Source organism: Amphiprion ocellaris, chromosome 4, assembly GCF_022539595.1.
Source record: "Amphiprion ocellaris isolate individual 3 ecotype Okinawa chromosome 4, ASM2253959v1, whole genome shotgun sequence".
NCBI classification, from domain to species: Eukaryota; Metazoa; Chordata; class Actinopteri; family Pomacentridae; genus Amphiprion; species Amphiprion ocellaris.
The window spans coordinates 16,618,631-16,629,800 of record NC_072769.1 but is presented as its reverse complement, the minus strand read 5'-3'; positions in this window follow the sequence as shown (position 1 = coordinate 16,629,800).

Sequence of the window (11,170 nt, the reverse complement as noted above, 5' to 3'; positions counted from 1 at the left end):
TCAATGCAGTTGAGAATTTGTGGCTGGACTAGAAAAGCACTGTTCACTCACACTCCCTGTACAATCTGACAGAGCTTGAGCAGTTTTGCAAAGCAGAATGAGGAAAAATTACAGTGTCCAGATATGCATGGTGGATTTCTACTTATTCCTTGAATAACTGTAATTGCAGCCAAAGGTGCATCTATTAAATACTGATATAAAGGTAAAGTAAGTAAGTTAAGTAATTGACATGTCTTTGTAGAAATCTGTTTTCATTTTGCCACGAAAGAGCCTTTTTTGTGTAAATTCTTGTCAAAAAGCCTAATTAAATTGAACATCATTCAATGTTTTAAAGCATTTAAAGGTGAAAACTTGTAAAGGGGAGGTAATTTGTTTTAATTAGCTCTATACCCTAGTCCTGAAAGGGTCAACACAACTGAGACACTCAAGGATGAATTCAGCCTGGTCTGGTGTACAAAATGCAATTTGCTTTTTTTTTCTCTAAACCAGCAAATGCCATCCACAGTTTAAATATTAACTGAAACTGTGCACATAAAATGATGTATGCGTCACCTATATATTATACTAAACACAGTTGTGTCAGTGTAAAAATGTCAAAAATCTACAGTACACCCTATTTAGCATTAGCAGACCACAATAAGCAAAGAGGCTGTTATTTGTAAGATGCAACAATATCACTCTGAATACCCTCCACATATTTGGACTGATGCCTCTCTGGTAAATTTAACTCTTTCTATGCATATGTCAAGGCTGTGACCTATTGCAGCTCACCTTGCTGCACGATAGAAGACACATTCTGCATACATAAAATAGATGTCTATTGATTTACATTTCATTTTTCAATTGGCCTAGTTATCAGGAGGCTGGTCTCCAAGCAGGTTAATCTGGGACCCATTACTGAATCCTCAACTGGAGGACACCCACAAGAGAGGCAGAGAACATGCAAATACAGACCAGCAAATACAGCGTTGATAAAATTCTGTCAAACTCTCAGGTAGATGGTTTGGGTAGGTTGTCTGGAGATTCAAGCCAATGGACTTCATTTGACACATAAAAAATGATACTGTAGGCTGGAAAGAGGAAAATAAAGCAAAAAAAACCCCGTGGTACCTAAGTTTAAAAAAAAAAGACTTTATTGGTGGGCTAACAAAGTGGTCATTCGAGGTATCAAACGTTACAGAAATTAAAGTTTTGTTAATTTCATTTTCTGCACAGACAAAAGTAGGTGGCAACTGCAGCTCTCCCAAGCCTCAAATGGACATGAAACTCTTATGTATTATCAGCACAAAAGGTGACCAGCTGTGTAAGGAAACATAGTTAGTGCACACAGAAACCTTAGGTAGCATTAGAGCGACAGAATCTCTGTTGTGGTAGCTGCTGGCAGTAAGAGGAGTATAAAAATGATGCTTTGCAAAAACCTAAGAATTCATTCATATTGTGTATTCTGGGCCAATTTTGGATGCATTTATAAGCATTGTGAAATGGAGAGACATGTACCACAGGTGAAAGCAATGACGTTGTTTATTTATATTGAGACATTCAACTTTACTCAGATATTTAAATGTATGTTCCTAACATAGAGTTATGGTACTGTTTATTTATTCAGGAACCAGTTTTCTGTGCTAAGGAGCACAAGGGATATTAATAAGCCAACTGCTAAAAGTCACAGTGTACTTAAAGAACCAGCAGGTTCTTCTGCTTTGCTGCTCAGCAGGGCTACCATAAATTAAAACTTTCATGCATTTTCATAAGTAATTTCAGAAATGTCCAATAAACAGTAGCAAATTCCTTTTCTATGCTATGTTTCAGCTGATTAATGGGTCAAATTAAACTATGGTACTGAAATGAGGTCTATAACTAACAGATTTATGATCAAACCAACTCAAACTAATCTAATTCTTCAGTATCATTTAATCAAGAGAGTTTTACATGCATTGCCATCTATACACTGCAATATGGCAAGCAAACCATCATTTTACACTAAAGTGTCCCTTCACATTCCTTTAATTTCTTCCTTTCACAAAACATCTCCCTCAATCATCATCATCACAATGCTGGACAAGTTTCAAAAGCAGCATTTTGGTGCAGCTATGCAAAAATTGCTCAGACAGGGACAGAGCAAAACTCACAAATGTAGGCAGAACAACAGAGCACTGATTCCAGAGATGCAATTAAAATTCAAGCTAACCTGTTAATTTACGCTAATTTACTGATCTCAAGTCTTCATGGAGTTACGTACAGCATATACAAGCAACTGGGAAACATTCCTACGTCTTGCAAGGTTATAAGCTCCATTTCTAACACCTGCACCACAATCAACACTGTCTTCATGATACTAAATTTAAAAAATTGTCTCTAGCCAGAAGACAGGATTAAAAATCTACCCCTAACAATCAAAGCAAGTAAACAAACTCCAACCCATGTCCACTACAGATCCTGACCACAAACAATAGTCCAAACTCTTTGCACTATGCAACCTCCCAAAACTATTACTTTAGCGCAAAGTTCTTCTTAAAGCAAGCACCAAACATTGAAATGTATAAATTCGAGTTAGACAAAAAGTACTTCAATTACTATAATTGACATTGGCAACAAATTCTCAAAATATTTCTACCTCAAGAATAGTAAACTCTACAAAACATTGTATGGACCTGCCCCAGTTTTTGTTGCAGCCTGGTTCTGAAGCATTTAACAATGGAAGGATACCACACATAGTTCTTAAAGAAATGCTTAAGTCTACTGGTGAGCAGGTCAGTAGTGTATGCAATGTCTTTATGTTATGGTGGTATGGACTGTGTGAGTCCAAACCTAATCTCCAAACTTACATCTCAGTGACTTTGGGATGAATTTTTGCTAAGTTTGTGAGGGCTCAGGGCTGTCCCATTGTCAAATTGTCAGGTGCAGGAGGGCTCCAATGCAGACTTTTCAACAATATTGCACCCTTTCTGAGTCCATTTATCTGCAGACTTTCCTGAGGGTATTGCCTGTGGTTCATAGCCAAATTGGTGGCATACAAACATGGTTGTCCTGACCCAAGTTGTTTGCATTTTCAGTCGAAGGCCCACGTGATATTTACATATGTTCATGACTTTCCAGACTTTTAGCAGTTGCTAAAAATCTATGAACACTGTAATGCCACAAAAAGGGACTGATCAACTGAGAAGCTAATCAAACTGTGAATGAGACATGAGTCCAAATTCACCTTTATAAATGACAATGTGTTGATTCTTAGCAACTTCTTCTGAAGGCAAGTCTTGTTTCACCTTTTTTTTTAACCATTCAAGCCTTCTTAGCACTACAGCTGTGACATCACTTAAGTATGTGAAGGTTTAGTGCTTCGGCCTTAGGGCTGACATTGGGACTGGGCCAATGACTTCATTCCACCATCTGACTTCACAGATCAAAAGAAAGAGCACAGTCAACCAGAGGAGAGAACAGAACCAAGCCTGGGGCCATCACACTCACAACCACAAATGATGGAGTTTGACTACGGTTTCATTGCAGTGAATCCAAGGATGACCTTGAATACGATCAGCATTATCTCAGCTGGGTCTTGGGACTTTTTAATAGTAAGGCTCCACTGTATACTGGAGATGCTGAATTTTGAGAAGTCTTAGGAGACTTAGGAGATGTGTCTGATGTGGTCTGCAGCACAGGAGCCCCTCAGGGTACAGTACTCTCACCTTTCCTCTTCACCCTCTACACATCAGACTTATGCTACTCCACAGACAGTTGTCATCTCCAGAAGTTCTCTGATGACACTGCCATCATAGGATGCATGTCAGAGGGGAACGACTGTGAGTACAGGAAGGTCATCATTGACTTTGTGTACTGGTGTGAGCAGAACCACCTCCAAATGAACACCAGCAAGACAAAGGAGATGGTGATCGATTTCCACAGGAAACCCTCAAACACTCCACCGCTGAACATCCAGGGACTTGACATTGAGAGAGTGAGGACCTACAAGTACCTGGGTGTTCACCTAAATAACAAACTGGACTGGACAGATAGCACTGACTCTCTGTATAAGAAGGGTCAGTGTCGTCTATACCTGCTTAGGAGACTCGCATCATTTGGTGTGAGCAGGACACTGCTGAGGACCTTTTATGACACTGTGGTGGCATCCATGGTCTTCTATGCAGTGGTGTGCTGGGGAGGGGGATAAGGCTCTGAGTGTGATAAGAACAGACTCAACAGACTGATAAAAAGAGCAGCTCAGTCTGTGGCTGACCCCTGGACTCCATGGAGGTGGTGGGAGAGAGGAGGGCTCTGGCCAGCTCTGGCCAAACTGTCTTCTATCATCAGAAACTCCTCCCACCCTCTGCATCAGACTGTGAACTCCTTAAGAAGCACCTTCAGCAACAGACTGGTACACCCTAGGTGTAAGAAGGAACGCTTCCGCAGGTCGTTTATTCCAGTATGTGTTAGATTGTACAATGCTGCACTATAAACTCCACCGTGTACTGTTTACTGCTGCACTTTTTTCTTCCCCCATTTTAGACACGCATCCTCCTACTTATGTGCAATAACTGATACCTCATCAGTGCAATAACTGATACCTCATCCTCTTGTATATAATATTCTACGTGATATTTATTTTTTTTAAAAATCATCTGAATATAATGTTTTTTCTGCAATTTTTGCACTGTGTTTCTTTTTCTTATCTATTCCTGCACTGCTTTTATGCTTTTTCTTTGGAGCTGCTGTAACGGTGAACTTTCCCCACTGTGGGATCAATAAAGTTTATCCTTATCCTTATCCTTAGCAAAGAAAGCAGTTAGCGCTATGGCTGAGCATTTGCACCTTGAAACTGCAGTGTAAAGGCAAGTCATGCTTTCCTTGTTCGCAAGGTTATATGTGATGGAAATTTTGTTGCCCATCCAAGTCTGCTTAGACTGTCTGCGTGGAACCCAAAATTTGTGACCCTGCAAACTGTCTGCACATTCGGCAGGAAAACAAGTAGTGTTTTAAACAAATGCTTGCTACCTTAATAATTCATCATGAAGAGTTGTAATTGAAATCGTCCCTGGTGGACTTTGGAGGAGTTTCGATTGTATAAGCTTTCCATCAGCAGAGCCCCAACACAGTATGAAGTCCTAATTTCTCTAGAAATTCTGTGCTATGTTCACACACTTCTCCCTGCACACGCCAATAACAATCGTGGATATGATGCTACAGCGAAATATGTAACCTGCTGCATTTCCTCGTGTGCTTTTCTGTGTTAGATGCAACTGGCCACATAGCAGATTGGTGTGGCCGTATTGCCGTGTGAACAGAGCCACGTCTGCAGTCTGCCTATTGGTCTGCGTACATGAACATGGAAAGCATGAATTGGCCTTAAGGATAATTATTTCAGAAACACAGATTCAGATGGCCAGGCTTTCATTTAAAGGGCAAATCATGCTTTGGACGTCCATGTGCACAGACCAATTTGGACTTTGACAGTGGACGTGCACATGGTCCTCTTCATACTACAACAGATGTACATTGGCCTGCTATGCAGATGGGCACATTAGGCACATTATTGTATACAGAAAAACACATGGGGCTCTTGTGGATGTTTATGAAGAGCTGGCTGTGACTTTGTACTTATTCCAGGACATAGTGGCTACTTACAGACTGGGCTGTAGGACCACGTCAATGTCATTACTCCTGAGATATGCTGAGTACAATGGATGGACAATAGGACAAGATTTCTGGAGAGTTTGGAACTTCCCACTATGTTTGGACTTGTACAAATCAAACCCGTCCAAAGTCTGACATCAACAACTTTAACTAAAACTCTTTTAATGATTAAGTACAGAGATGTGGATGACAGAGAATCTCCTCGCACAGCCTCTCCTCACAACAAGCATTTGCTTAAAGTACCATTTGTTTTCCTGGTGCGTGTGCAGTATAGACAGCAAATTTTGAGCGGCACATGAATGTCTTCAATCCGGGTGGGTAGACGAAGAAATTCATGTCATGTGTACCCTTACAGACCCTTGTGGACAAACAGACAGCACAAATTGGCCTTTAGGAACCAACCCAGCCAACTTGCAGGGTGGGCCTTTTGTATCATTCTCCTCCTTCAGAATCAGGTTCTGGTTAAGTCATAACTTATTTACTCCAATGTTACATCTTACCATTGTGTAGGACCAAGTAGTTTTACAGTATTTGACCAGAGACTTAGGTGAGCTGATGTGCTTGAGCAGCAGTAAGTATTGGAGGAGTGGATGGTGGATAGAAGCAGCGACTCAGTAGATCTGCACCCTCTAGCAAGAGCAATGGCGTACAGTTACATCTAAGCCATTTTAAGGCATGAAGGGATGATTTTCTGGGAAAAAACCTTTTAAAGGTATACCTTTGATATATAGAGATGGGGTTTGAGGGGTTTACTTGATGGCAGGTTTGCACAGTCTTGAGACAAACATTATTTTACCTGGAATCATGAGTCTTGGCCTCAATTGTAGCAGTTTGTAATATTCAGTCCAACTATCTGATAATATCCGATGCATCCACATTCACCAGTTATAGTATATCATAGATGTAACCTGGACTACTATCCAGGCTGCTCCAAAGTTGAGCCATTTATTTTTGAACAAGTTAAAAGACATAAAATTCAAACAAACAAGGGAAGTTAAAACATACAGACCAGCTGCGTCTCCACTGCACCTGTTAACCTGCACTGAGCCCCCCAGTGAACGCTGCTGAAAAATTGGCCTTTGGCTGAACCTAACGGCCAACCCCTGCTGCAGGCCGGCCGCATACTTTTCACCGAACTTGCTCCAAAAGCTTAAATGAGACACTTTATTTATAGACAATGATGAAAATCCTGCACTGGTGGAATATTTGGAGCCACTTGACAAATAGTAAAGTAGAAATCCTGTGACACACAGGAGGACGTGAGTCATCGAGAAACTTAAAAATGATGCACAGCCGAGATAAGACAGATGAAGAAGGATGTGAGAGAAAATGTATGGAGATCTGGGAGCCACTGAATGAGTTCAGTTTAATTGTAATTCTGCTCTGTTTGCGTGTGCACACTATCATGAACACTTCATCACCCGCACCAATACCCCCAGTAACTGTGTGTGTGTGTGTGTGTGTGTGCATTCACGTACACACAAACATGCAAATACATGCACACACATATGCACTCACAGTCACACAAAGCTACACAATCCTTAGTGAAGACAAACATTCACATGCACGTGCGAGCTGTGCACATGTACAGCAACACACAGTTATACAACCCTCACAAACCACACACACACACACACACACACACACGCAGTTCCAATAAAGGACACACACCCTCTTCCACAGGACTCACACACCCACACACACACACACACACACACACACACACACACACACACACACACACACACACACTGCATTCATTTCCCTTTCATTCAGCACAGGCACATATTGTGCTGCTGTAACACCACACACACACACACACACACACACACACACACACACACACACACACACACACACACACACACACACACACACCATTTGCAGAGCTTGCTCCTAGCTCTCCCCACACACACCCCTCCCCCTGTATCTCTGTCAGACACACACACACACACACACACACACACACACACTCACACACTACACACACACACATCACACACAGGCATAGAGTCACACAAACACACACAAGTGCATGCACATTCCCTCCTACGCAGGCGCACTCTCACACACACACACACACACACACACACACACACACACACACACACACACACACACACACACACACACTCCCTCTTTCCTTTCACACAAACACACACATACACACACACATACATCTCCCCAGTACACCCCTCCCCCACTCTCTCTGTCACACACACACACACACACACACGCACACACACGCACACACACACACAAACATGTACATGTCCTCTCTCTCTCTCTCTTCGTCGCTCACTCATTCACTCACTCACACAAACACACACACACATTCCCTCTCTTGCTCTGCCTCACTCAGTCACTCACTCACACAGGAGGCACAATCGCACACAAACACACACCCACGCACACACACACACACACACACACACAGACAGACACACACACACACACACACACACACACACACACACACACACACACACACACACACACACACACACTGTCTCCTGCTTGCTCTCTCTCCCCTCCCTCCCTGTCTCTCTGTCTGTCTCTCTCTGTCTGTCTCACACACTCTCTCTCTTTCCTGCCCTCTCTCCCCTTCTCTTTTTTCATCTCACTGTCTCTCTCAGACACACATACACCCACAAACACACGAATGTGCAAGCACACACAGACACATGCGCACAAGCACACAGAGACACACACCCATTTTCTCTCAGTCTCGTTCTCTCTCGCTCACTGGAACACACACACGTTTTCTCTCTTGCTTGCTGCACTCTAACATACAGCAGATATACACTAGTATACTAGTATATATACTAGTATATATATATATATATATGTATGTGTGTATATATGTATACCTGTATATACACTAGTATACTAGTATATATACTAGTATACATATATATATATATATATATATATATATATATATGTATATGTATATATATATATATATATACATATATATATATATATATATATATATATATATATATATATATATATATATATATATATATACACACACACACACACACACACACACACACACACACACACACACACACACACACCTCCCCCTTTTCCACAGGCATCCTGGCTGCCACTCCTTCCCTAACAACCACACAACACACACACAAATGAAATGATGCACACACACACACACACACACACACACACGTTTGCATAAACACGTATAAACAAACATACACACACCCTCTTCCAAACACACACCCCAACCCTTTAGCTCTAACGCACATTTTTTCTTTTCTTGCAGTCAAACACGCACTTGCACAATCAATAACATTTAAACTCCCAAACATGTAAATCAACAGATGGCTTTTGTCACATTCATTTTTCTTGCATCAAAACAAACACACACACAAAAAAACTCTTGCACACACACACTACTCTTCACCAACAGTTGCAAGCCAATCTGTTTTTAAGTAACACAATTACAACTCAAATTATAGCCAAGATCAATTTATTTCAGCCCACTCACACACCCCCAGAAATCCAATCATCAACATAAAAAAAGGTTTTACACCAAAGTTTTTGAAACACATATAAGCCTGAACATCAATTTGATTTTATGTTCAAAGTGCATCAAAATAAATGTTTTGTTTTTTTAAATATATATGATTATGATTTTTGCAAATAAGTAGTGATTTGGTCTTTAACTGGAAAAACGAAGACAAAGATGATACTAAGATTCTGCCTGTCAAGATAGAGCTCAAAACTCATGTTCCTGTCCCCATATTCAGTCAAAATGTAGTTGCTCTGGAGCAGGTTCATGGCGAAACTGTTTAAAGCCTCTTTTAGATATAAAATGATGTGTAAATTCTGTGTTACCTCGGCTTAAGTTTGAATAAAACACTGGCTACATCTCCAGTAAAAAGCCAACTCAAGATTATAGTGTTCTTACATGTGACAGTTTTGAGTACAGTTTGCAAACCGATCATGAGAAGCTTAGAGAGCTTTGATCACAGAGGACGTTTTGAAGCAGCAGGTTCGACTCAGTAGACAGACACTTCTCCAAGCTATGCAAACTACTTTTGGAAAACTGGCAAGAAATTGGTCCAAAGCTGAAATTAGAGAACATTCCCTCCACACTGAGTACAAGCCAGCGAGCATGTTGCAGTAAACTGTGTCTCACCTCACACAGTATCTGTAACTTGAAACACTGCAGAGCTCGAACAACGAGTCGAGTAGCTGATTGGTGTCTCTGCAGAAAACTGACTGGCAATGAACGGTCCCTCTCCGAATACAAATGTCATGTTACTTCTTCTGGAGGTTTGAGCTTCACCATACAGAATGTTTCACACTGAATTCCCACACATCTGCTAAAAGTGGAAACTTCAGTTTAAAGCCTATACCTGCAAGCAGGGTTTGTGACATCACAAGTCATTTATAAGTCAATTCTGCTCAGACAGGCAACTTACACAAGCATGATCGAAAAATCCTTGTTTGAATGCTGAGAATGGATCTTTGGCGATGAAGGAGACATCTGGTGTCCAGTAGTCAAACTTTCAAAATGAAAAATATTAGCATATTCATAAACCCTGCGTTTCTCAATGACAGAAGAGGCACATATGTCAATTAAAGAACCAGGTAACCATTTCTATGGTAGGAAAAACATTATTTATACACTACCGTTTAAAAGTTTGGGGTCACCCAGACAATTTCGTGCTTTCCACGAAAACACACTTTTATTCATGTGCTAACACAATTGCACAAAGTTTTTCTAATCATCAATCAGCCTTTCAACACCATTAGCTAACACAATGTAGCATTAGAACACAGGAGTGAACACTGAACGTTGATTGACTGATGCGTAATATGTTTTAACTTGTATTATACACTGTTTTTCTTATTGTCATTGTTTTATTGGTTGTCATTGTTTTATTTATTTTAGGATGCCAATTAACAATAGGCAGAGGGACTACCGATGGAAACTAGCTTTTCTGCTAACTCGGGAGCATTTACATTGTTAAAATGTTGATTAATGTACATTGTCCCTTTCTTAAAAAACAAAGATTAAAGATGTTATGGTTGCTGTACCTCTATGTAGATATTCCATTAAAAATCAGTCGTTTCCAGCTAGAATAGTCATTTACCACATTAACAATGTCTAGACTGTATTTCTGATTAATTTAATGTTATCTTCATTGAAAAAACTGCTTTTCTTTCAAAAATAAGGACATTTCTAAGTGACCCCAAACTTTTGAATGGTCGTGTATCATTTTTTCTCCTCTGTGAGAGACTGCATTTCCATTTTGGGCCCTTTATTGAACAAGGTTTTTAAATAGGTCAGAGTGTGCTGTAACAAACTGTGATTAGCATTTTTCACAATTTTTTGACATTAGACCAAACAATTAATCAGTCAACTATGAAATACCTGGTGAAGAATGAAGATGAAAACTGTCATTAACTACAGGCCTCCTGTGTTGCTGTGCTCCATCCATAAACACCCTAATGTAAGAACAGAGTGAAAATGAAAATCACCCTAACAGAGGCCTGCTAAAGGTTTGAC